Source organism: Grus americana, chromosome 4 (assembly GCF_028858705.1).
Source record: "Grus americana isolate bGruAme1 chromosome 4, bGruAme1.mat, whole genome shotgun sequence".
Taxonomy (NCBI): domain Eukaryota; kingdom Metazoa; phylum Chordata; class Aves; order Gruiformes; family Gruidae; genus Grus; species Grus americana.
In genome coordinates this window covers 7,456,156-7,482,852 of record NC_072855.1, presented here as the reverse complement: position 1 = coordinate 7,482,852, position 26,697 = coordinate 7,456,156, and the positions used below count along the sequence as shown (strand labels likewise).

General features: G+C 39.7%; 1 long non-coding RNA gene across 1 annotated transcript in view; it reads left to right on the top strand.

Annotated features, from left to right (window-relative positions):
• Positions 1-19,241, top strand: part of LOC129205983 (uncharacterized) — a 39,166-nt gene extending 19,925 nt beyond the window's left edge. Inside the window, exons 2-3 of the long non-coding RNA XR_008576941.1 lie at positions 16,099-16,701; positions 18,670-19,241. This is a non-coding gene — a long non-coding RNA (uncharacterized LOC129205983). The remainder of the gene's footprint in view (positions 1-16,098; positions 16,702-18,669) is intronic.
• The last annotated feature ends 7,456 nt before the right edge of the window (positions 19,242-26,697 follow it).

The following is a 26,697-nucleotide window of genomic DNA, read 5'->3' as shown; positions in this document are numbered from 1 at the left end:
ATGGAGATAGTGAAAACATGGCAAAGCTTTTCGGCAGCTGGTTGCCTCTGTGTGTTTGAGATCCACTCCTGATATCCTCAAAGCCTAGATTTAGTCAGGGCCGAAGTGTTCAAGGGTGAGCTCACCAAACCAGAACAAGCTGACCTGTCTCACAGCTCTCTGAGGGAAATTTCCCAGCTCCCCTGGAAATCTGGGTTATACTGTTTGCCCAAGGTCCCACGGGACCTGGTGATAGAATAGGCAGTCGAAACTTAAAGGAAATTAGAACAAAGGCAGAACAAAGGTCTGGAAGTCAAAAATAGCTAAAATTTGAGCGATGAGATGAGAGATATTAGCAGTTCCCCAGTCTATTGCTTTCTAGGATGGATTTGTATGCACTGCCTATTTCACAAATAGGTTTAAGAAGCCGGAGGGCCGAATTTTATTGCATTTACACAGTTTTTTTCCTCCTGCTGAAGGCAAAAAGAGAAGGTAGAATATGTTCCATGCAACATTTGGAGATGCTATAATGGGCCACGTAGTGAGGATCGCAGCTTTTAACCAGGTGAGTGGGAAATGTCAAGGAAGCAGCTGGTGTGAGTGTGCCTCCTGGCCAGTCTCACCTTGGTTTCTCTTCAGGTTTCTTCTCCTATCGCCAACTCTAGCCGAGCACTTTCCGACTTTCACATCTACAGTCCCCTCATCTAGACGATGCTGTGGGGTGAGCGAAGATCTGTTTTATTTTGAATGATAATATGTTTAAAAATAAATAAGGTTGTGTGATCAGAGTAGAGACCTGATTCTCTTATCCATTCTCTTGTTCTTCTGGCAGAAAAATCTTGGCACTATCCTGAAGGACCATATCATGTCTCTAGTGAAAGGAAATAATTCCAGTCATTCTCGATTAATCCCTCTATCAACTACTGAATTAATACTACAGGTCCTTAAACAGACACCCATCTAACTACTTTCTGGCTAAAATGTGGTCACTGAATAAAGAGGCAGGAAGTTAGAGGGTTTTTTTTCTTTGAATTTCAGGAGAAGCTATCTCGTCACACTCACTGCCAGAAGTCCTGAGAAAAATTTCAAATTAATAAATAACATTATTCTTATTGAAAATTTTGAGGAAATATTTGGCAGTACAGAAAGACCAGTTGTAGATTCTTTACAGTAAAAAGTTTAAAATGGAAAGTCTGACACATTCTTAAGCTATAATAACACAAATGGGATCACTATAATTTTCAGTTCTGATTATAGGTTATAAAATCACTGCCAAATACCCATATATTCACGAGCCTGCAGAAAACAATCTGCAAAATGAAATATGGGGAACTGCTGAAGGAAAGTACAGGCAGCTGTAAATGTAGGAGATATAATGATAAAGCCAAATCAAGATACTCTTGATAACTAGTCAGAGAAATTTCACTCATAGCCTATCAAATTGAATTTAATCACTGACAATTTCCATTATCTAAGAATACAGTGATTTATTTGCAGACATTCTAGGACAAAAAGCTTCTCTAAGATGGGATTAATTTTGAGAACGTATATCAAGTACTAAACAGGAAAGAAATTATAGGGGTGTTATATCCAAACTGAATAATATAAACCATGGAAATTCAGACTCAAGGTTACATCGAGGAGAAGGAACTAAGTTCTAAAAATTGTATGTGGAAATGTTCATTACTTTTGGTCACATGACAATTAATAATTATCTCATTGGAAAAGAACTATTTTGTTGACAGTGCAGTTCAGAATTCTAGGATTAAACACATACAGATAAAGGGAAACTAAGGAGAGTCGATTTAGCATGAATGCACTACAACTACTAGAGATAAAATAAACATATCTACTGCTTCATAATGTAGTCAATGACTGTGAGACTGCAAGATGGATGAACAAAGGGACCTCTTCCCGCTACATCTCATGTTCCTTTGTAACTGTGGGTAGTTGAAGTTTGCAAGAGGTTTGTTGAGACAAACCCCCCCGCCCCCCTGTCAAGCTATTAAAAGGTGGAGACCTGACCTCTTTGAGGGCAGAAACAGCACAGTAAACAACTAACACAAATTTCTGGTATTACTAATAATTTGAGACAAATAACCTCCCAAATGTAATAAGACACATAACAAAATGTAAGGAGAGGAAATTTTTTCAGTGTGAATTAACAGAAATTAAGAGCTTGAAATGCAGTAAGTATATTATTTTGAGCAAAACTGTCTCTGGATTGCAACTGTCCATGACATGGTCTTGACTGCTTGAGGTTCCTCAAGACTGACAGATTTGCATTTCTTATTTTTCTTCTGTCAGTCTGTAATTTCATTTCAGTTTGTATTGGCTTAGCAATGAGCACCCTTAAAAAGTGATAGCTGCAGGAATGTGGGCATAGAAATGTGACTCATAATCTTTAGGACATTGTAACTTCTCTGCTTAAGAAAGCAAGCAGTTCAGGAACTAATAGTCAAGGAACTATGCAGCTGAACCATTGCCTACGCATCAGTAGGCTTCCTAATTAGAGTAATCAATAGCAAATACAGACTTGAAAATGGTATGATGACCAGATGAGGTGTGGTCAGCTCTTTCTCCCTATGCGATAGCTGTATTGAGGTTTGTATAACTGAATTGAAATTATTAAGGTCTCTGTGGGGTAATTTTCCATGCATAGGTCCTGCACGGTGTCTGTTTTTCACTGATATGAATTGCCCTTCCTGAACCTTTCCCCACCCTAAAAACTCATTTCCAAAATTTCCATTTCTCCTTCCTGCATGACCGACTGTGACTGCTTATGGCTTGTGAACGCTGTTTGTAGAAGCAATATACACTGAAACTTAGAAGCAAAATATGTGTTTTAATAGCTGTAATTATTACAGAGTTGTAAGTCTTCGTGGAGCTCTTCAACTGAAAGTTTTAGAAGTTTCCAAACATTTCCAACCTCAAAATGTTGTGTCTGATGGGTAAATGTAATCTCACCATTTTACAAGGTGAAATAAAAGTACCAAGAAAAGAAACCTGATGATTCTGAATTTGGGCACTTGAAAGGTTATATTGACACCTAATGAGGCGTGCTTTCTGTTTTTTGGTGTGGGTTTTTTGTGGTTTTTTTTTTTTGTTTGTTTTTTGTTTTTAAGCAGAATCAGGTTTGTGGCTCCAGCACACTTCATTAAAAAGGTCTTCAGATTTTCATTGGAAGGTGAGGATGCCTGCCAGCTGTTAGCATAAAAGTCTTATTTATTTTACTAAATGTGGACATTGCTGTTTAATATCAGATCTTCAAACAGTCTTGAAGGGAAATGCCCAAGGTCATGCAACACCTTTGAGAAAGACCTCCAGCGTTTTGACTCACTTCTTCACTCTGTCATGCAATGAGCTAAGCGAATCGCTTCTGTTTGGGAGCCAGAAGGTCAAGCATAGTGAAATTTCCTCCTGAGCAAAACCACCAAAAAATGAAGTGTGCACGCAGACCTGGAGTCTGGCCTTTTTGGTTTTCACTGGCTGGCTTTGAGGTTGCAAGCTTCTTCATAGAAATGATGCAATTCCAGAAACACCTCAGTATTTGGTTGGCACAGTTTGTTTAGTGACTCACTTTTTCAATACATATGAAAATGCTGTCAGCTAAGGAGAAGCCCAGACCTCTTAATCTTCTTTTAAAATTGTAGTTTGGGGGAACCCTCTATTATAACTTTTTATCTTGCTCATTTTTCAGAAAGAAGAATTTGGGATTTAAATATAAGTTCTGTATCCTTGATCAGTCTGAAATGCAAGCTACCCTTCCCTCTCTCTGCTGTGTTGTGTAACCTATGGAATAGGCTTCTTGTTTCTTGAACATAGCTGTAAAACTTGTCCTTTCCAGACCTCTTCTAGTGATTGCTACATACACAGGGTTCCTCCTCTTTTCGTGGGTGGTAGAGATGGGAAAGGAAGACTTCAAAGTGAAGAACAGGGGATTTTGTGATCGCTGGTGGGCAGGCGATGCTCCAGACCCAGATGCAGTGCAGAAAGGGGTGGATGGAAGAAGGTTGGAGATTGTTCTTCTGCATGCCAGGACGTTCTGCTGAGCTGCTGTTGTGGCTGGAGAGGGCATCTGGGCAGTGTGCTTTTGGGGGTGTTTAATAACTAGTCAGCAGATCTGGACTTGAAGGTGATCTTAAGGTCAGTCCTAAAAAGCAAGGAAAGCTTATCCTCCCTGCATTTATGATTCCATTAGGTTGTAATTAGCTGAGCAAGAACAGCGTCTTCTATGGAACAGAAAGAAAAAAGCTCCTTGTTATGAGATTTGGGGCATTAAAGCAGAATGCATGAATACCAGCTACAAAATTTTATCTGTTGGCCTGAAAAGAAAAATCTGCTGCTCTCAGAGATCCACAAACTCTGTGGTGTGGCAGCTGGGGCACTGCATACCTTGCTCTGGCAGCGAAGATAGTGGTGGGAGGCAAGAAATGCCAATCTTTAGATTTTGGCAAGGTGTGAGCAGCCAGTGCTAACCCAGCCTGGAGGGAGAAGTGTGAAAAGCTTTGAGACTAACTCCCCAAGTGCCAGATCTCTGTGATTATCCTGTCATGCGTTGTCTCTACTGGAGACCCACAAAAAGTGAATGACAGTGATGAATACTCATGTTATGTGATTTTTAAATTCTTATGGCATTTAAAAAAAAATGTAATTATCAGAAGTTTCTATGCATTCTAGAAGGATTAAATCTAGGAACATAAGATTATGACCTCCAAAAGCCACGCGCAATGGAGGGTTTTGCTTGGCATGGCTGGGTTTTGTGTTTGGACTCATCCCACTGAATGCAGGAGGGGGGAACCACGCGATCGTCACAAGCATACTTGATAGAAATATTAACAGATTTTAAAAAAAAGGGAAATTCTGAACAAAAATAAAGAAGAGTGAGAAGAGAGTTTTTTCATTGTGGAAAAGGAGGCGGGAGATGGTTTAGAGTGGAGTTTCCGAGGCAGGCTCAGCTTACCAAGTTAGTTTTGGAGGATGATCCTGAACAGTAACACTCAGGAAGTGAACTGTTGCTGAATTTTGCTCTCAGCTTGCACAGCTGGGTGCCGGAGGAAATCCTAAATGACAGTTAGGGGAGGAGACTGCTTTCTGCGTTCTCTATGGGTCTTGTTTCCAACTTTATCATCATGTATTTCACTGTTGCTTCACTGGGATGAAACTTACTCATCTTTAAGCAGTCTGATGATAAGAACCATTAGAAATGAATCTCAGAAGCACAAGACACTTTTTTTTTTTCTTCTTCTATGGGAGTAATGAATGCAAGTAAAATGATTTATAAGAATAAAGCCTTCAGGAGCTTCTGCCCTTGCTGACATCTAGGCAATCTCCCACCGAACTGCAAGGATCTGTTTGGGGCTGTTTTCAGGTACCACAAAGTGATGGTGTATCTTTCTAAGTATATAAATGTAAGAAGGTAATTTCCTGCGGTGGCTGATAGCCAGTACCTCTTCGGCAAAGTGTACGTGGTGGAGAGAGATCCCCAAATACCGAGTAACTTCAATTTACCGTAGTTCGTACCAGCAGAGTCCTATACTATCGGCAACAGTTGCTGCTGCCGTTTTTCTTTCTTCACCCACCAAATTCTTGCTAAAATAAAACTTGTATTAAACTAACCTGAGCTTTCTGGACTCGAGTTGCTCCCCAAAGCCGTTAAGAGTGTTGCCCAGCTCAGTTCACTGTATGACATAGCCTTTATTTAGCTCCTGCCAAAATTAACTATGTTTAATTTTCTGTAAATCACAGTACTACATCTGAGTTTTTTGGGACTCTATTTCTTTACACTTCTTCCAAAGTCTAGGTCTGCACTGTGGTTCTCTACCAAGGAAAAGGAGACAGATGTTAGATGAAAGGTACTCTAGAGAAAAAAATTGTAAGGACCATGGATATCAAAAGATGAGAGAGCATTTCTGAGAGCAATTGGACAACAGAACTTAAGAATGATACAATCTTAAAAAAATGCACCTTCTGTTTTCACTTATAAAGAAACAAAACCAGTAACCTTATTTTGAACTTTTTTTTGTTTTTATACTTAGAGGTGCTATGTTTAGGCGAGGAAGAGAGAAACAATTTTATGTAGTCTTCAGCAAGATGCCATGTTTTTCATACGATACTTTCCTGTTCATGCTTCTTTACACATTTTTTTTTAATATTTTAGTTTTTGGGTTGCTCATACAAATGATTTCAAAGGAAATATTCTCCAACAAATCTCAGCTGTGCCTCTAGTTCCTAGCATTTTAAAAAGAAAGGTCCTGTGTCTTGTATATTTACATAAAGCCTGAATGCCAGATTTGGAAGATGTAATAAAAATATGCTTTTCTGGGATTTGTTCTTAGGGAAAGAGAATTCTCCATGACCAAAAATACCCCAGTAATAAGCATTTGCTCTGTGCTGGCACCACTGTGACCTTAAATTACGAGCTTGCCCCCATTTGTAGCCAGTTTCCCCTCTTTAAATGTACAGTTAAGTCATTTGTAAATATCATAACTAAATCTGGACTTGTAATTTAATGACTCTATTTGAGGATTAAGAAGAAGAATAACATTACTTAGAACCATATGTAATCTGTTCTGCTTTGTTTAATTCAGTTTTCGCTATGCATGCCTTATCTTACAGTCATTCTTCACTCCAGCTCACTTGATATACTTGCAATGCTGTTGATAATACCATCAGAAAAATAGCTAAATGTTCATTTCTTTGCAAAACAAAATGTATGTATTGTGAAGTGCATTGACATAACATTAGTGACGTGGGATCATTGTCCCTAGGAAGGAAAAAGGTTGCTAGATCTTACCGTTCATTTTCCACCTGGAGAAGATTTAAAACTGTAGAAAGGAGGTATTAGATTTTACACTTGATCATACTAGCTGGCTTTATTAAACACTTGGAACAACACTCTGGTTTCCTTTACCAAGAATGGCAAAGAATTGAAGTTCCCTACTGAATACAGTCTACGTCACTGGCTTTTTTCATTAAAGTGTTATTAATGGTGGGGAGGGTTTGTTTTTTTTTTCAGTGGGACTTCCCCCCAGGTGCTGTGGGTATCTGATGTTTGATTATTGTGCCAGAGTGACAACTGCTGATTAATTTGTATATCTTACTATTCATTATGAGCCTCACAATCTTTATTCATGCTCGGCCCACCTTGTGGGCCCTTATGGCAGTTGAATTCACATCTTCATATTTCCTCCAGACAGTATGGATGGTGAAATAATTTTAAAGTCCTGAGCAGCTGCTTTTGAAGTTATTCTGACTGCTTTTCAAATCAAATAGACTTAATTTGTAGCCTTACTTTTTTATTCTTTTTCATGAAATCCTATCCATTTCCAAATGAACATATTGTACTGTCAACAAACGTATTTCTTTGTCATATACCTGGAAGCAACATGGGGCAGACCCTCACCTGGCGTAAATATAATTCTGTTGATTGCGTAGCACCATTTGAGCTTTGAGTGAAATTTTGCAGAGGAAACCTTCACCCTTCGCTCTGTGTAGAGTTGAGGCAGGCACACAAGAGGAAGTGCCTGAAAGATTACTATGAACTGGGCAGAGCAAGGACATCTCCTAAAATAGTGGTGTCCCATGTCATCGACAGCTAGCTTTGGAAAATCTGAGAGTTAGGTAAAAGGAAGACTTTGGAAACCAGGCTCTGGAGCTCAGCAGATCTGACACAAAGCCGTTCCCAGAATTCCTTACCTCCCAAACCGCTCCTTTAGTCGTCTAATCTAACGCCCAGAAACAAATAGCTACACACAAATAAATCCTCTGGCACGTCAGGGGCTAAGGAACAGAAATAGCTGCTTCTCAGTTACAAGAAGGACAGATCCTCAGCCAGCAGTGGCCCCCAACCCAGAAGACAAATTAAATGCAGAGAGACAAAAATGAAAAAGAGAGAACAATGCTTCACTGGGGAAAATAAAGATCAACCATCAAAAAACAGCTGTAAGAAAAATGACTGGGAAACATATACACACACGCAAAAAAACACATCGATACACAGGACTAGTCTCAGAGTAGAACATGAAATATATATATATATATATATATATAAAAATTATTAGAAGGTTTCAGCCCAATGTAAAGTCCAGAGATCAGGTGGCCATTTTCCACAGTAACATCAGACAGAGAGTCATTATGATCTAAAATCATTGATTTTCCTTATTATTTCCTGTGTTTATTTCTTTGAGATCTTCATCCATTTTACATTCAAACCAGCAGGAAGACTCATGATTCTTTTGGTAAGAAGTGAACTCGGATTCCTGTTTTCAATTGGTCATGAAACGTAACCATGTATCTGTAGTCCAGTCCCAGATTTTTAAGAACCTTTACTATTATTGACAAGGGAAAAAATATGATATAGAAAAAGGCAATGTATCTCATTCTTGAATCAAGAGAACTGTAATCAGAATGGCTTTAGTATTGCTGTATCTGCAAAGCAATTTGATAGACACTGGTCATTCTGCAGTTAGGGTAAAAATTGTACCAGTAATTTTACACCCTTACAGCATGTGGAAAATCGTGCTGGTAGAACTGGAAGTGGGACCGCTATCTAATTAAATATAAGGTGAATTATCTGGTGTTCAATAGTAAAATTAGTTTTAATTAAATTTAATTTTGACAGTAGAAATTAATTGTTTCACTGGCCACAGGACTGAAGAGTACATTATAAGGACATCTGATCAACAGCAGCTCTAACGCCGGAATTGGCATACGGGAAGCATTTGTTGACATGTAATTAGGCCTCGATCCAACCCTCATTGAAATAAACTTTCCATTGATTTTAATAAGAAATACATTAAACTCTGGACACGACAGTTCACAATAACGTGGTAACTCTGCTTTTAGAACTTGGCACCAGATCGAATTCTGTAATTTAGCTTACAAATTTGCTGCAGGGAGTGACCTTACCCATATTATATAGTATGACAGCTACAAAACAGCTGCTATCAGCTTCGAAGAATGGTAGTTTTATAAGCTGGGAAAACAGTTTGTCATGGTAGATTATTATATTGAAGTAGATATAAGTTCAGAAAACATGGCAAGAAGATAATTGCTTAGTAAAAAAAGCACTGAAATTCTTTGGTTTCTTACCTGTACAAAAAAGCAGTGGTTTCAATGACTAAATAGAGTCTCTGAGAAAACTGTTCAAAGCTATTCATACAGCATAAAAATTCAAAGGCTTTGAAGTTTTTTATATTCCTCATTCTCACAGTAATCAATAGCTTAGTAATCAATAGATGCATCAATTGTTTGAATCAGTGGGGAGAGATCTCTTTTATATTAATTTAGTCCAAATTTAAAAAAATGACTTATTTTCAATAAACGTACCCAGTGTGCAATTCACATCTCTGTGAATACAACAATTGTATTTGGGAATTGTTTGAAGTTCTTCTGTAGGGTTGGCCGTTCTTCCAAGCTCAGTGTTAAAGCCAGTGCTTGTCATACTTTGATGCGTGGAAATAGGTATCTGCATAAAAAATGGCTTAATTTTTTTTTCTGGGCCACCTACAACTACATCCTTCAGAAAGTCAAGGCATTTTCGCAGCACTTAAACATCTGCTCTGTGACTGACACTAGCTGCCTACATAATTTTATTAACGCTACTCAATAATGATATTTTGGCACATGTCCTCTCAACCTATTAAAAAGGCAATTGCTGGAGACAGCAGCCGCACAGGCTGATCAACAGGAAAGGTTTGCAGTGCAGATGTCTACAGCTGAGCCAGCTGAAATGGCTTTTTCATAGCCAGTGGGGAGAAATGGACACTTTTAGGTTGCGATTTCTCTCACCCTACAGTTGACATCTGAAATAAGGCACATGAACTTAGTCTTAAAATTGTGTAGTGACATAAAAGAAACTGAAGGTGACTGGCTTTGATATGGGCGTTCACACTACAGATATACACAGTTAAGTGAGATGAATCCTGCCCGGCTGAAGGAATTTTGACCTGGCAGCACTTAGGATCTCCCTCTGATGCCAATCAACCAACAATAGTGCAACACTATTATATAAAATATTGTGTTTAATATTTTTCATGCAAGGAGAAGCTTTTAATTTACTTTCTGATCTCATGACCTGCTGTAGGTTCGAGTCACCAATAAAATCTCCTTTACTGTGAAAAGCTGCATTTTTAAGGTCATAAGAAAAAGTATATTATTAATTCATCATTTGTAAAAAAATACCCTGTAAATAAGGATACTAGCAATTGCTGCTGTCTCTTTAAATGACTTATTTACCAAAACCTCAAATCATTTAACCCATTTGCCTGTCCAAGGGACTGAATAATACATGTAGAATTATCAGTTTAGTCTTATCTCGACATGTGCTGAATGGTGACTAATATGTTCTTACTCTATAGTCTTGGTGCAGAAAAAATTTGTGTGCACCGGAGCCCATACTGTTGCCCTAGGGTACTAACAGAGTCTGAAGAAGCTAGTTTAGAGCTTGGGTGTTTCTGTACTATCCTTTACCTACTTCTGCAATTAAATGTAGAGGCAGTCCAGGGAGAATGGGGTACCTGGGTGTAGCCAAATGGAAAAGGTGTCTGAAATTTATACTTTTCATGGAATGGCAAGGAGTGTTGAGTGATGGTATTTGCAAGCTAAAGTATTGCATCTTGAGAAGAATAACACAAGGTAAATATTCTTGAGGCATTTAAAATTGGACTGGAAGAAAAAGCTTTTTACTAAGGACAATCAGTTCTTAGTTAGTCTCTTGCAAAACTCCAGAATGAATAGACTTGTGAGTACTAGAGACAGTGAGAATTATGCAAAAGTTCCATCTTTAAGTGAAGAATAGATGATCACATGCAAGCATACTGGGCTGAAGTGTTTCTTATTCATATCAGTGTCAGGCTGCTTGTAGCACATCTTGAAAATAACCATATTGTGCTTATGAAGAGTCAAACTTCATATACCTACTGGTGGATAGGCCTGTGCCTCATTTGTCTAGGCTCTATGAATTAATTACCATCCATGTTCAGACTGGCTTCTTCAAGAGCACTTTGAAGTTAAAACCATACATAGTTCTCATATTTATGGGTGGAAGACGAATTCGAGCTTGACAATGGGATACAGCCACATTTAGAATCACAGAATAGTTTAGGTTGGAAAAGACCTTTAAGATCATCAAGTCCAATTGTAAACCCAACACTACCAAGTCCACCACTAAACCATGTCCCTAAGCATCACATCTACACGTCTTTTAAATACCTCCAGGGATGGTGACTCCACCACTTCCCTGGGCACCCTGTTCTAATGATTGACAAACCTTTTGGTGAAGAATTTTTTCCTCATATCCAATCTAAACCTCCCCTGGCACAACCTGTGTCATTTCTTCTCATCCTATCGCTTGTCACTTGGGAGAAGAGACCAACACCCACCTGGCTACAACCTCCTTTCAGGTAGTTGTGGAGGCTGATAAGGTCTCCCCTCAGCCTCCTCTTCTCCAGGCTAAACAACCCCAGTTCCTTCAGCCGCTCCTCATCAGACTTGTACTCTAGACCCTTCACCAGCTTTGTTGCCCTTCTTTGGACACACTCCAGCACCTCAACGTCCTTCTTGTAGTGAGGGGCCCAAAACTGAACACAGTATTTGAGGTGCGGCCTCACCAGTGCTGAGTATAGGGGGACAATCACTTCCTTAGTGCTGCTGGCCACACTATTTCTGACACAAGCCAGGATGCTGTTGGCCTTCTTGGCCACCTGGGCACACTGCTGGCTCATATTCAGCCACTGTTGACCAATACCCCCAAGTCCTTTTCTGCCAGGCACCTTTCCAGCCACTCTGCTCCAAGCCTATAGTGTTGCCTGGGGTTGTTGTGACTCAAGTGCAGGACCCGGCACTGAGCCTTGTTGAACCTCATACAGCTGGCCTCAGTTCATCAATCCAGTAGTTCAGGGAACTGCTGGAGACAGTCCAGCGGAGGGCTGCAAAGATGATTAAGGGACTGGAGCATCTCTCGTATGAGGAAAGGCTGAGAGAGCTGGGGCTGTTTAGCCTGGAGAAGAGAAGACTGAGAGGGGATCTCACCAATGCTTATAAATATCTAAAGGGCTGGTGTCCAGAGGAAGGGGCCAGACTCTTTTTAGTGGTGCCCAGTGACAGGACAAGGGGCAATGGGCACAAACTGGAACACAGGAAGTTCCATCTGAACATGAGGAAAAACTTCTTCACTGTGAGGGTGACCAAGCACTGGAACAGGCTGCCCAGAGAGGTTGTGGAGTCTCCTTCTCTGGGGAGATTCAAAACCTGCCTGAATGCCATCCTGTGCAACAAGCTCTAAGTGATCCTGCTTTAGCAGGGTGGTTGGACTAGATGATCTCCAGAGGTCCCTTCCAACCCCTACCAATCTGTGAATGTGTTAATCTGTGATCCAGCTTGTCCAGATCCCTCTGTAGAGCCTTCCTACCTCAATCAGATCAACACTTTTGATCAACACAATTTGGCTGTCATTGTCACTGCAAATGTGCTCCACAATGTGAGTGATGTCCAGTACCCAGAAGGATTTTCCAGGACTTGCCTTGCTGCTCTAGGATTTGGGCTTTCCCTTTAGAAGTTGCACAGCCGTCTAATGAACAGGTCTCCTGCAGATGAGAAATGGCAGCAGCTAAATGAGCTTTGCAGGGGTTAATGATATCTTTAATAGACCTGCCTCCTGTCTGGGTACCTGAGAAGAAAAATCTACAGGAACTCAAGAATTAATTACCTCTGATGCTGAGGAGTGGAATTGAAAGGGTGATCCCAGAGAAGGGAGTAGAAAGATCTAATTAATAGATTGTAAAGCTAAAAAAGACTACTGTGATCATCTGATCCCATGTAGCAGAGGTCATAGGTCTTCCCTGAATTAATTTTTACTTGAACTTGAGCATTTCTTTTTAAAGCCATCCAATGTTGATTTATAAGTTGCTAGTGATGGAAAATCTTGCAGACATCTTTAAGCTGTGCCAGTGATTAATCATATTCACCATTGGGGAAAGAAAAAAAAAACCATAGCTTTATTTTTGGTCTGAATTTGTCTGATTTCAACTTCCATGAATCTCAACTGTGAGTTGAGAACATATTGAGTCAATTTCCATTCTTTTGCTCCTCTTCCAGCAAAAGATATGGTTCTGTTTTACTTGGTTCTACGTTATTTTAAGATCATTGAGAGAGAAAAAAAAAAAGGAAAGAAAGAAAGAAAGAAAGAAAGAAAGAAAGAAAGAAAGAAAGAAAGAAACTAATGGTCAGGGCCAGTATGAGACATGAGATTTCTTGCGCTGATACTCTCCACCAAGCTGACAGAAATATTTCAGAGCCACTTTTTGAAAGGTGTTAAGCACTTCATGATACAGTAGGCATGCAAGGAGCATTTAAAAACGTGTCTGCACCCAGTTCCTTGAGTTTCTTGTGGATCTAGGCACTTCTGAAGACCCAATAACAATGCTTTAGTACTAAACCGTTCTCCCTCTCCCTTCCCCACTGCAACCTTCAATCTCTCTGCCCTAGTTGTCCAAGAAAAATCTATGTAGAAATGGAGAAGAGTGCTGTAAGGTCAAACATTACAAGACTGAGAAGTATCCATGTGCAGGAGGAAAGGGGACCGTATGAGTATGTAAGATAGATATGAGTGTTGCTGGTAACTTTGCAAAGGAAGAATCACAGAGTCGCAGAACGGTAGGGGTTGGAAAGGACTCTAGAGATCATCTAGTCCAACCCGCCTGCTAAAGCAGGTTCACTTACATATCATACTTCTGGCTGGAAATCTCTGAAATCCACAGCTTTTTCTGAGCTGTTGTAATCCTCTGCTCAACCATCCATTTCCTTTCTGAAGACCGCAAGGAAAGAACATAACCGCTGCCTGCTGATCCACACCGTGGATTTGGGATCTGCTCCGTGCCCCTCTGAGGTCAGCAGAAAGGCAATTCTGGATGGCAGCAGGCCCTGGGTGGTCCTTTCCCCTGTCACGTTACCTGATGTCCCCGCTCTGAGATATGCTTCTTGCAGTTAATCAGTGGGGCAGTCTACATTTCTAGGCTGGCTGGCGAGTATTTGAACTCCAGTTCTCACTCTTGGGACCTGCAGCCATAATTTTCTTACGGTAGCAATGCCAAACCTATAGACAGCATAACTGATGTGACTATTTTCCATGCGGATTCAGTGAAATGAGCTCAGGTGTCACCAGACTGTTTCAGTCAGGTTTGATAGTTTTCTTTCTCTTTCTCTTGTCTTTTTCTTCTTCTCTTTTTTTTTTTTCTTTTTCTCTTTTTTTCCTTCTCTTTCATTCTTTTGGGAAGAAGAATCTTGCTCTTGAAATTGAAGAATTTGTTTGTTGATTCTGTTTAATGAAAATCCAGTTCTTCTAGTGAGAAACAAGGACTGTAATATTTAATGGAGATTTTTCTGATTCTAAGAATTGCTTTTTTTAATAATTGCACACTATATTTTCCTATTTAAATACCAGAACTGAATCTGAAATGAAAAGGTGCACATGACAACTAGATGCTAAAAGTTCTTAGAAAGGAAGAAGTTTGATAGGAAAGACAGAAATTATTTAGAATGCAAAGACATTAATATGGACCCGGTAAAGATCCAGCATGAATGGGGATTAGCAATTAAGGTAATTTCTTGTGCTTTCCTATTCAATTTTCACTCTGAAGGAAATGCTACTCTTATAGCTTTTAGGTCAGCTGTTTCATTTATCTACGTTGTGCTGCAATGATAAAAATAAGGAAAAGGATATTTCAGATTTTTTTTTTTTTTGCCATCTCTTTTTGTCGTGAACTGCCTTTGATTATGAAGCGGAATGAAATATTGATTTTTGTCTTCTCAGGATAATCAAAAAGAGTGCATTTGTGCTGTTTCTTGTCATTTGTTTTAAAAACAAATAAATTTTAGGGTTACTTTATGGAGAAAATTTGTGGACCTGACTGCGAGTTCCTATGCGCTCAAAGACATCCGAAATCCTGCCTACTCTTCTTAGTCCCTCTTGACTACTCAGGAAAAGGGCCTGTTTTTCTTTAATGGGAGCCTTGCCTGGGAATGAGCTTGAGGATGAAGGTTTGCCTTTCTATTCAGCTTTCAGCTGTAGTCCAGTTGACTAATATTGCAAGATAGTATTAATACTTTGCTGTCAGAACTTGTCGATCCAGAGGAAGCAAGTCTGACTCACTGGAAAATATCCCCACGAGAAAGAGACTTTCACAACTGCCTATCTGAATGCACGGAAAGATAAATGCTACGGTTCAGACTTTCCCTCCAGAGTGAGGCTGTTCTTCAGGAAAAGTCAAAACAGACACATGCTCAAAGGAGGCTCAACCGATTTTACAAGATATGACATAAACGACAAAGAATTTCTAGCAGTGGCTCTCTGCAGACAGATTTATGGAAGATCGAGGGCTTGAGGATTAAACTCTCTGTTGGCTGGGGTGAGACAACCTGATTATTCTGTCCAGCTGGAAAAGAGACTAGTAGCAAGGTCCATCTCAAGAAAATTAATCTATTTAAATGGTGCAATGCTGTCTTCAGCTGGCAGTGCCGGGGCGACACTGAACATAAACACTCGTGGATTGTGGCTTGCATGGATATCCTTAAGAGAACAACAAGATGTATGAGGAAAATGGTACCAGGTGTTAAATTCATCACCTCAGAAACTGAACAAAGTGAACAAAAAGTAAATTGAAGGGATGACTTTGTATAGCAGGGAGCTATGCAACTATAGGCCATCGACAAGGTGCATCCAATATGTGAAATGAAGATTAATGCTACATGTAACACAATTAAATATTTTTAATATAAAAGTACATTGGGAGAAATATACCTCACAAATTTTCACTGCTAAAATTGTGGTTTATATTCCATACACTGCTGGTTTTTATTTTGCATTTGCACTGAAAGTCACGCAGCAAAACAGATCTCTGCTGGCATCTAGAAGATTTGTGTGGAGAAGCAAGAAGCTGGAAGGATAGGATGGGAAAAATTATGTGAGTAAAAATAAATGGGGAAAAATTCAGAATAATGGCATTTTAAAAAGATGCAGATGAACCTTAGCTTCAGATGACATGCTTTTTTTAAAATTTATTTAAAAAAAAACACCCTGAAAAACATGAAGATAATTATTTGTACAATTTTTTTTTTTAGGTGTCACCTGACAGAATGCCTAAAGTATAATGAATTTATGGACACGGAACCAGAAGATGCTAAGAAGAAACACATTTTCTTAAAGTAATGCTGAAGGTCATGTCCTGAATATATTTGTATATCCTTTTCTTTCTAGCACAACTGTGGGCAGAACTGACTTAGGTCAATACTGGGATGTTGATATTTTCTTGCCTAATTTTTGCTTATGTGAGTAGTTCTGATGGCTTCTGTGTGGCTATCCACAGTGGTGGAGGGCAGTTGTCCTGCTCCAAACCTTGCAGCTCTCTAAATACCTACGACAGTTGTACTTTGTTCTCCCCGGTGTTTCCCCTCCTACACATTCCCTAGTGGGAACTGTTTCTCTAAGGATCATCTTTGGAGGCCATGCAAGAGTAGTACCATCATGGTGATGCAATCTGGACACATACTCTTTTCTCTGGCTTATTTCCGTGGTGGCATTAGTAAAGGTAATGTGTGTGGTCCTACCTACTCTGCCTCAGTCTGTCCCTCTCTGACTCAGGGCATGTTTCCATTTGGCCAGCTGCCTTTACCCCATAGGACATGAAGAATTATGGATTGATGGAAGAGTTGAACTGCTTTTGGGTAAGCTTATAAACTTTTATAGTGATCAGGGCTGCCGTTGTCTTGGGGGTCTTAGGTACTTCTAAGTACCACTATACCCCTAAGGCACCACCATACATTTAAGGTATGGAGGGTTACTGCTGCAGGAGGCTGCGGGCACAGCCTAAACCCCATTTTTTTCATACACTACTGCTGGGATTGGATGGTCCTAATGATGTGGAAAAGGGAGAAGTCCCCAAGTCAACTTTCTGTATAGCAACAGGGCAATGTAATATGCAGGATTTCCTTCATGTGTTTATCTTGGGGGAATGATGTGGAATAATTACAATGAGTAATTTCTCTTTTGAATATGATTTACAGATGTTAATGAAAAACCTTTTGCTGTTACCTTCTGCTCTTCACCAATAAACACCAAAATGCATGATAAAAAAATCGGTATTATTATCCCCATTTTATAATGCAGATATCAATGTCAGGGTGTCATATGGGCTAGAGTCTATAATTTCTTTAGCTGGAGTAGCGGACTGTATTGCTTCAGAGAACTGAGTCCAGCATTATTTAACCAAGGCCAAAGGCAAGTCACAAGCTGGTTTAGGTTTATAATAAAAATTTCCTGGTTTTCAACCCTTTGCTCATTCCACTCAACCATACTGGCTCTCTGAAGTGCTAGCGGTGCGGAAGGAAGAAGATGCTTTATGATCCTTGATGACTATAATGTAGCAAATAAAGCTCTAGGGTGCTTTCAAACTCACAGTGATCTCATGGGGTGGAAAATTAATCATGCTGCAGCTACTGGAGAATATATTTTTTTTACATTAGCTGCTTGGGTCTTTTTCCAAACCAGAAGATGATAAAGCGCTTCCCACTACTGGATGAAGACAAAAGAGAGTGTCATCAACACAAGCAGTAAAATAAGCTGAATAAGCTTGTTTGGACTCCTGGTTACTAATCTAATTCTTTTACGATCATTTTTGGCTCTAGAAATAAGAACTATTTGCAAAATAAACAGATTTTATTTTTAAATGCCCCAGTCAGATTGTTGCAAATGTTGGATCTCAAATCCTTGATCTAGTCTTTCAAACTTAGCTGCCAATCTTTCCTTACTGCAGAACATTGGTATATTCTGCATAAATGTATAGACAGTTAAACTTTCGGAAAGTGCTTAGAAATTGTTCCCTGCAGTCAATATATATCAGTAGATGCAGCTAAAATAAAACACAGACAGTGGTTTGAGGTTTCTTGAGACTCTTGATATTCCTACTGAAAAAAATCTCAGTCAGCTTTGTTTTTTCCATTGCTTTCTCACAGACCAATTTTGTCTTCTTATACCAGAGATCTTTCCAGAGACCTCTTTCATACTGGAAATACTGGGGGAGTCCCTTTAGGGTCTCCAGTTCACTATGTGTTGGGTAATTCACAAATGCTCCAGGTTCATACTCACAGGGTTTATTTTCCAGCCGAAAGCTTGTCCTTATCTAAATGAGGCCATCTGGGGTTTCCGGCATGGTTGCAGTCTCCGGTTAAGCCTGTAACATTCCCCTTCCCATAGGCTGCAGCAGCCCACAAGCACTGGGATTTCATGAGCAAGGTCAAGCTTAGCATTTCCCACCTTGGTGACATTACATCACTGCAGCAGGGATAAAAAAAATGGAAATCATGCAGCTGTCAGAGCAAAGCCAGCTCTCTGGTTTTGCAGTGCTGCCACCCTTCCATCACACTGCACCTCTGTCACCTTCTTGTAGCCTGCAAGTCAAAACCTAGGTCAAAAGCTAATACTGCACTTGGAAGGGAGGATAATTTTCCTTGACTAGCACCTGTCTTTAACTTAACCGAATGCTTTTTCTTAAGACAAAATGGAGCTCTGTTGCAAAACTATTGATATTTACCTGTTCCTTGAATTTCAGCAATGGAAGAATCTTTCTACCCTAATTAAAGTGCTAGGATGGGGGCTCTAATGGGGGCACTAATGATTTTCTCTTTTAATTGCAGTCTGTCAGTCTCAGGAAGGTGCTGCACATCATCATCTCTCTCCACTCTCTGGCACCAGAGCACTTCCACTGCAGGATCCTACTAAGGGGGAAAACTGGAAGTTCAACAAGAACAACTTACAACAGGAGGAAACAAATGATCATGAAATGAAAGAAGTACTGAAAAAAAACCAAAAACCTCACACAGAAAAGCCTGTTGGTCATCATTAGGTTTTTTTAGCTCTTCTTGTGCAAAGCTGCAGCATTTGCTAGAGTGTGCCGAGGACCTGTGTGCAGGAGAAAGGTCAGGAATAATTGTGAGGCTTGGCACCCACAGAGTTACAAAGGTTTTCATTAAATATTTTGTCTTGCAATCGGCTATTTCCTGACATAAACTGGGCACAATCCTTGTTAGTCCACTGCTCTACCACAAGTTTAATGTGGAGATTCATGAAATAACTCAGCAAGATGAGAAAACTAAGTTATTAAAAAAATATTTTTGATGATAAATTTATATTTTTGTAACATATGGATGCAGAACAAGAACTCAGGATGCATTTTATTGTGGACTTTGTGAAAATTAATAAAAGAATTTCAAACTGCCTAAAATGTTAGTCATCTCTGAATTGCTACTACAGGGCTGATTTTCACTATATATCAGGCCCTTTATGCTTCTCAGAAGTGCAAATGGACTTCAGAGCTGAATAAAGAGCCTATAGCTCATTGTCATATCTGAATTTTTGACTACAAAGTAAGCACGGTCTAAGTGCAGAATCTTATCCATGGGCTTACAGCTACCGTTGTTCATTCCCATTTATTAAGTAAGTATAAGTGAGTCACGTGAAAGACTCTGCCCTAGTGCCTGCTTATGTGGGCATCCTCTTTCACTGTGGTACCTGACCCACTAAGTATTCAAAACTAGATAAGAGCAGTTATCTCTCACTCAGCCCTTCATCTCCTCAAGGAAACGTGGTTGCTTTAGCAGGCGTGTTGCTGTTTGAGTTCTTGTCGGGCAAGTTCCCAGCTGTGCACAGTCCCTGAACCTCCAGTCCTCCCTCGGACGTGGTGCCCTCATTCACTGGTGTTTCCACAGAAGAGTAGATGTTCTTGGACAGCCATTAGTGGGGAAGGAAGGAACTGTTAACTAGAGTAAAACTCAGGGAGGACTTTGAGTGTCGAAACAATACTCAGTTTATTCAGTGCAGTGCAGGGAGCAAGTGTAGAGGATGAAAGACATGGCTCCTGTGGTGACTTCTGTTGCTGTCTCAACTGTTTAAAACCCCCCCCACAAACAGGTTTCATGGATAGAGCTGTGATAGGAAAGCTTATGTGGAAGTAAAGAATCTTTCTTTCTTCACTAAGTGCGGGTCAGGATCTGGCCTTGTGCAATATTCAGTCCCATTTCAGATGAAAATCAGTGGGTTTTAAGCTGTCATTAAATGAGCTTCCAGAAGCATGAGGAACACAGAAGGCCTGAAGAGATACTTCACAATCTCAGGATGAATGCCTAAATATTAGGTGATGCTGTGGAAAGTTTGTTTTTGTTTTTGTTTTTTTTTTTTTTCTTGAAATGTATCTCATCAGCATCACCCTGATCTCTGTAGTCAACAGTTTTAGCTCTTTTCCCTCCAGGTATATACTGAAAAATATAGGCAATGATATTATGATGTGAGGCAGAGATACTCAAGCAGGAGCATGTGCCACCGTCCTTCCGGTCCCATCCCTGTGGTATCTGTCTGTCTCTCCTCTTTACTCTCTACAGATGTTGAATAATGCTGGAGATAGAGTTGTGGCTGGTTTGCCACTAAGGGCTCTGGAGAACTGAAAGGAAGGATCTGAGACATTGCAGTACATCTTTTTTAATTTCTGCTGTCTCCTGGCGGTGAAGTACAATGCCAGTAAATAACAAGATTCTGCAATAATTTGTCCTTCAGTGACACAGAAATTTTCCTTCAGAGTTGCTCAATATGCCATTTTCTTTCTCATGCTCTCGTTGTGATACTATATTGAATTTCTGGTTCCTCCCCATTCCAATTAATGCAAGATGAGCCTTTTTTTCAAAGGCCCCGTGGGAGTTAGGCACCCATTTCTCAGCAATTTTCCATCTGAGCTAGTACCAAATTTACTTAGACAATTCTTGAAATCTCACCCGTAGATACTTTGATCGTTAACTAAAGAGTCCTCATTGGAAACTATGATTATTACAAAGGTTACCGGCAATAAACATTACTCTGTTATGCCTGTGGTGTGTGCGGTTGATTCATAACAATAATGACAGTTTTCACCTAGGTAGCACTTTTCATCTGAACTGAAGGATCAGAGTGAATATTTCCATTTTGCTAGTGTTTCATATAAATCTCTGCATTTGTCATTGACAAATGAAAGAGCTTCAAAAATGTTTTCCCCATCATTTGTCTCTTGGAACATAAACCAAACAAGGAAAGTTCATGTTGTATCACAAAGAGTAGGAAAAAAACCCGAGTTTGTTGGCTTGGAGTACTCAGCAATGGCAGATATGATGAAATCGCTGGGGGACATGCTGGGCCCCACACTAAGTGTAATGGAAGGCATGCAGACAGCGCCTGGACCGAAACGCCCTTTGTAGGTCCTGGGGCACCATACGCAGGCCTTAATAGCATAGCCTGCCCCTCATCTTTTCAGTGCTACGGTACGGAGATAATAGGGTTTTGCCTGTGCACTCTCCATGTTTTCGCTCGAAATCAGCATGTAACAGTGAATCATTGTGACATGATGTTCCTTTTTCAAGCACAGTGAGAAAGATATTTTCCAGAGAGAGTTCAGTTTGTTTTCTTTTTTGTGTGATGGGAACCACACTTGGTATTTACAGACTTTTAACGTTTCCTTGCAACCACAACTATTCGGGCTTTTATTACATGTGAATCAAACGTGTCTGACAAACTCCTTTGTCAGCAAGAAGGCAGGTAAAAGGAGGAGTAAGTGCAAGAGCAGCTCTCCGGGTAAAGATGGTGTGAAGTACTTCCTATGCCACCTATCCTGAGCTTTCTTCCCTTTGCACAGCAAAAATATAGCAATAGAAAGTTCACAAGTCCAATTTTTGTTTTGGGTTACTCTGTAAGTAAAATTTAGCATAACATCCTAAAAGTCCTTTTTTTTTTCAGGCATCGGATAGTCAGCTCCTAAAGACAACACGTCATTTAATCTGTTTGTTAACGTGTCTAATGCCATTAGAACTGGCTGTGCTGGGAGTTGTACAGATGCATAGTCCAAAGAGACATAACACAAAAGTCTGGGAGTGAGGTGGAGTAATATGTTGCATCATTAGGAACTGTATAGAAAAAAAGGCTGCAAACTCTTGTTTTAATCCAAAAAATCCTTCCCAATGTTTCTGGCAGATTGGGCCCGCTTCCCCTTCTGTCCCTGGCTTTTAATGTAAAAAAGAAAAAGTGATGTCACAGAAATAAGAGCTACAAGAAAACCACAGAGTAAAGTAAAAAAAATATACATAATTAAAACCATATCAGTGAATGGCTGTTCTGTGGTTTCTGTAATGTGGACCCCATAGGAGAATGCAGCGTGTAGGTCTCTGGATGTAGCTCTAACTCTGGAGCTCTTTTTCCTGACTCCAGTGATGTGTCCTCAGGGTAAAAGAGATTCTTCCCAAGGATGGTTTAAAAATATTAAATGAAGTTTTTCCTTGAGGTGATCTACAAAAAATATCCTTCCTTAAAATAAGCAAAGAGCTCATGATGGGATGCTCTTATTGGAAAAAAAAAAAAAAAAGCCCCCAGGAACAACAACAACAATGGTCTGTGGAAGCAGTGATGAATTGAAGCTCTTCAAAAGCCTAGAAAAATAAAATCATTTGAAGACTAATGGGTCATACGAAACTTAGCTTCTTGCCACAAATTTGTATTACATGTCTGAGATTTTAAAAGACTACTACTGTTGTTGCACTGATTCTATGGTTTTAGATCTCTACTCTTCCAGCCGTGCCCTGCAGAAATTAGATTTGTACCTATCTGATCCATCCATTGCCATTGTCACACTTACTTCAAGTAAGAAAAGTTGTAAATTTTACAATTTTTCCTCATTTTTAGTCACAGTTTTTGGAACAAAAGAGTTACAAAAGGATTTGGATGCTTGCTTACAGGGTATCAGAAATGGAGAAGGAACAAAGTATAACCTAACAAAGTTTGACATACAAAGATGCTTTAACATACCAGATTTTATCAGTAAAATTTATCAAGCCTTTTGAAGTTTTCTTTGCTGAAAATTTTATTCAACTGGAAATTTCCAAAGTGGCAGTAAATATAAAAAGAACTTCTACACTGTATCTTAGTTTATTTGTCCTGGGAATAATTTCAAATCCACAAGCTTAGAGCTGTGTTTGGAGACCACAGCTGAGGTTCAGAGGGGTGCAGAGGGTGGTCGGAGGAGGGCGCAGGTGGACTGGATAGTGTTGGGGGACAGGGTTGGGTGGAGGAGGTGACACCTGGTGTAATTGTGCTCACACGGGGCATCGTAGGGTGCTGGGGCAGACGTACCCGTTGTCCTTGTAGGCAGCCTGGATTAAAGCTGGGCTCCCTGATCCTCCATGGGGCATTCCTGCAAAGGCAAGCAGAACTTGTGGATGTAAACCCAGCAAGGACAGAGCAGGTAAGAGTGAGAGCGTCTTAAAATACAGGGTACCTGAATTTAATTTCCTGGGGGCACTAGACAGGCTCATTCACAGTAGGCTCTGAGGACACTTTAGCAATATACAAGCATGCATAAAAATGTATGAATGTACATGTAAATAAATAATACAGATGTTGGAGGAAGTTGGTCTTGATCCTCGCTTTGAGGCCACCCTTACACCTACCAGCTTACAGCTAAAAGGACAGCTGTAACCAAATACCTTCACCTGCTTCAAAATAAAACGGGAGGGAAACAACCCAATGAGCTTATTGCTCTTCTCAGACTTTGGTCATTCTCTTTCGAGATTTTCTTTCCAACCCATGTTTGGAAGATTAGAAGAGCAAAGGAATATTTCGCCTTTTATAACTGATGGTGAAAAATAGTTCACTTTGAACGAAAGTTTTAACTGTGAGGGAGAATCGTTGTGTGTGGGTTTTACTGTGTGAGATAAGTTGTCAGGCTATTGCAGCTTGTTCTGGCAATGAGTCTAGTCACTGTGGCTGGACCAGCAAAGGGTCATTTCTGTGGTGTCTTCCTGGGGGGTCATGTTGTGTTTAATGCTCGCCTAACATTGTTTTACCCTACTTGATCATACTAGTCCCTGAAAGAATCCAAAGAGCTTATTTAAAAATAAATATAATTTAGCTTAAATGGAAAGTCAAAATATCTAATATCCTGTTTTATTTCTCTTAATCTGCCTGGGCACCAAAAAGCAGAAAAATCCATTTTCTGGCCATACATTACACATCTAGATTTCTGATTTTAGTGGTGCCTATGACAGGGAAGAGAGTTCAGCTGGCTCCATGAAGTCTATTAGAGGTATTGTTGTGCAGATATATTTTACCTGGAAAGCACATTAGCACATGGGTGGAGATAGCTAGAACTTTTGGAATAAAATATGCAAACAACGGAGTTTTATTCTGAACTCACTTTTCTGTTGCACATTGGAATATTTGTATTTTGCTTCTGTTTTTTCTTGTAAAGTGATTCTTTGGGATTTTTTTTCTTTTTTTTTTTTTTTTTGTTTGCATTTTTCTCCTTTTCAGTCACGACTCATTGTTCTGGACTTAAGATTTGCATATCTACTTTCTGAATATAATCTGTGTTTTATAAGACGATTCCCTGATTATTCCCTAATTTCTTAGTGTACACTCAAAACCCCTGTGTGAAATGGAAACTGTCTTTGCATTCCTTTTGCACTAACTTCATGCACGTTGGGTGAGAGCTTTGGTTGTGGTTGCTCAGACATATATCACTTGGCTTCTGTTTGGCTTTGTTAGTTTTACGTCTTCTGGTATCTTTCTCTGCTCATCTGAAAGAGATCTTTCCAGTTCAAAACAAGAACAGTTGTGCAATTTTTTTGAGAGTTAATTTGTGGTAGTTTGGAGGGGATGGGGAATGGTTTCACAACATCAGCTAGGAAAAAACGTGTATGACTTTTACCTTTCTGACCCGTTTGCTGACCTGCTTCCTGTTTCTTTTATTGCAAAAGTTCATCTCATTAGAAAAGCTAGCACAATATTTTTTAAAAATAAAACAAATGTTTCCAGGCCTGTTGTTTGTTTTTTTGGGAGATGGGTGTTTGACACAGAGTTACAGAGCTGAAATATCTTGCAGGATGTCTGATGCTTTTGGAAGAAAAAGTTGAGGAGGAAATGTGTATCTGCTTTGCATAGCAGCCAGCTCAGAAAATGTAGTATTTATAGATAGAGAAGCAAAGAAAACTTCACCAACAGGTCTTGGTTATGGATTTACAGTGAATGATCTGGCTTCCTGCAATGACATTGAACTCTTGTCAGTTCACTCCATCTTCCAAAAAATTTTATGAGCTCGGGAAGTCATCAGTGGTATTTCTTGAGCTTTTTATCATTAAGTACATATTTTTCTAGATGGATGCAAGAGTGGGGTGTGTTTTGCAGGCTTGAATTCTATGACATTTTCCTCAGCTTATGCAACCTTTTGCTCAATATTTGATAATCCACAGTTTTTATCAGCTGTCAGTTACCAGAGCTTGCTGTGGGAGTTTCACAAATAAACCGCAGTTCAGTGGTAACTGGGAGACATGAAAAATACGTACAGTCCTTGAGTGCTCATTCCTTTAGATTTCCTTCAGGCGTAGACTTTTGTATACAGAGAAAGCTACAAGCCATATAATCAAACATTCTGCGAATGTGGGTTTCTCAAACAGCTGTATATGTGGATAAACTGTTTGATAAGTTACCAGGGACAGTTTATGGGTGGTGGTTGTGCTCTCTACACGTTGTGCTAAATGCTGTTCAAACTGCCCTTGACTCCTGGCCAACAGATGGGAAAGTCATTAGCCATGAGATTCGAACAACAGTTGCTTTCTGTGTTTACAAAGTCCTGTACATGATCTGTATGTTCAGAAGTTATAAACTGAATAGGAAATGTCTGACGCCTTCTCAGTGCAGCTTGTGTAAAACATCGCAGTAATCAGCACGGGGGTAATTTAGCGTACTGCTGGTCGCTGGTCCAGCCCAGGGCTGAGGGCTGTAGCAGCTACCTGAAAGGGGTACAGTTACGTGGTGAGAGAACGGGAGCCATCTGGAACAACAGCACAAGGCCAGTTTGTGACTATGACACAAAGTACATCCTCATAAAACCAGGAGCATTTCCTGTGCTGTCACCAAAGTCAATAATCTTAGTAGGTGTAAGAATAGCACCACAGGTACATAAATCTTACTAGTCTTTAGTCTAATTTATGCATCTGAAGCACATAATCTGTGCTTTGCTCAGTCTTGGCACAGTTGCTGGAGTAATAATTTCTCAAAAGCAAACTGTTGTGGACAATCACTAGAAAGTATTCTGCAGAACTGATATGTTACTGACATCAAGTTTGGCATTACCCTTTTTGTTTTTCTTATTGCCTAGATTCCTCAACAAATAAACACATGATCAAATTAATCCTAGCATTCAGGAGTTTATATTAGGAATGGAATTCGCTCATTATATTTAATTTATGGGTAAAGAATCTCCATTAGTTTGTAATGTTTCCCTGTGCTGTAGTAATGCACTCTGCTTTCTGAACTCCTGTCCAGAGGCAGAAGCTGGTTAATGCAGAACCAATATTTTGTCAAGGTACCTGGGGGACTGACTTGGTGGAAGTAAATCAGTTCAGATAAGAATTACTTCATCAGTGGCCATTAGAGATTAGTTATTTATTTATTTTTTGTAATCCTACTATTGCAAATATATATTGAATTACTTTTGTATTGAAAAAAATCCACAAGAGGGGAGAATTTTCAGATTTAAACAGGTCAGCTAACAATAATTTTCAACATGACTCAAACATCTCTTTGTTCCTCTATAACTCACTTTGTAATACCCACAGATGTGACTGTCTCAGTCCTTTTGCCTGCAAGGATCTGCA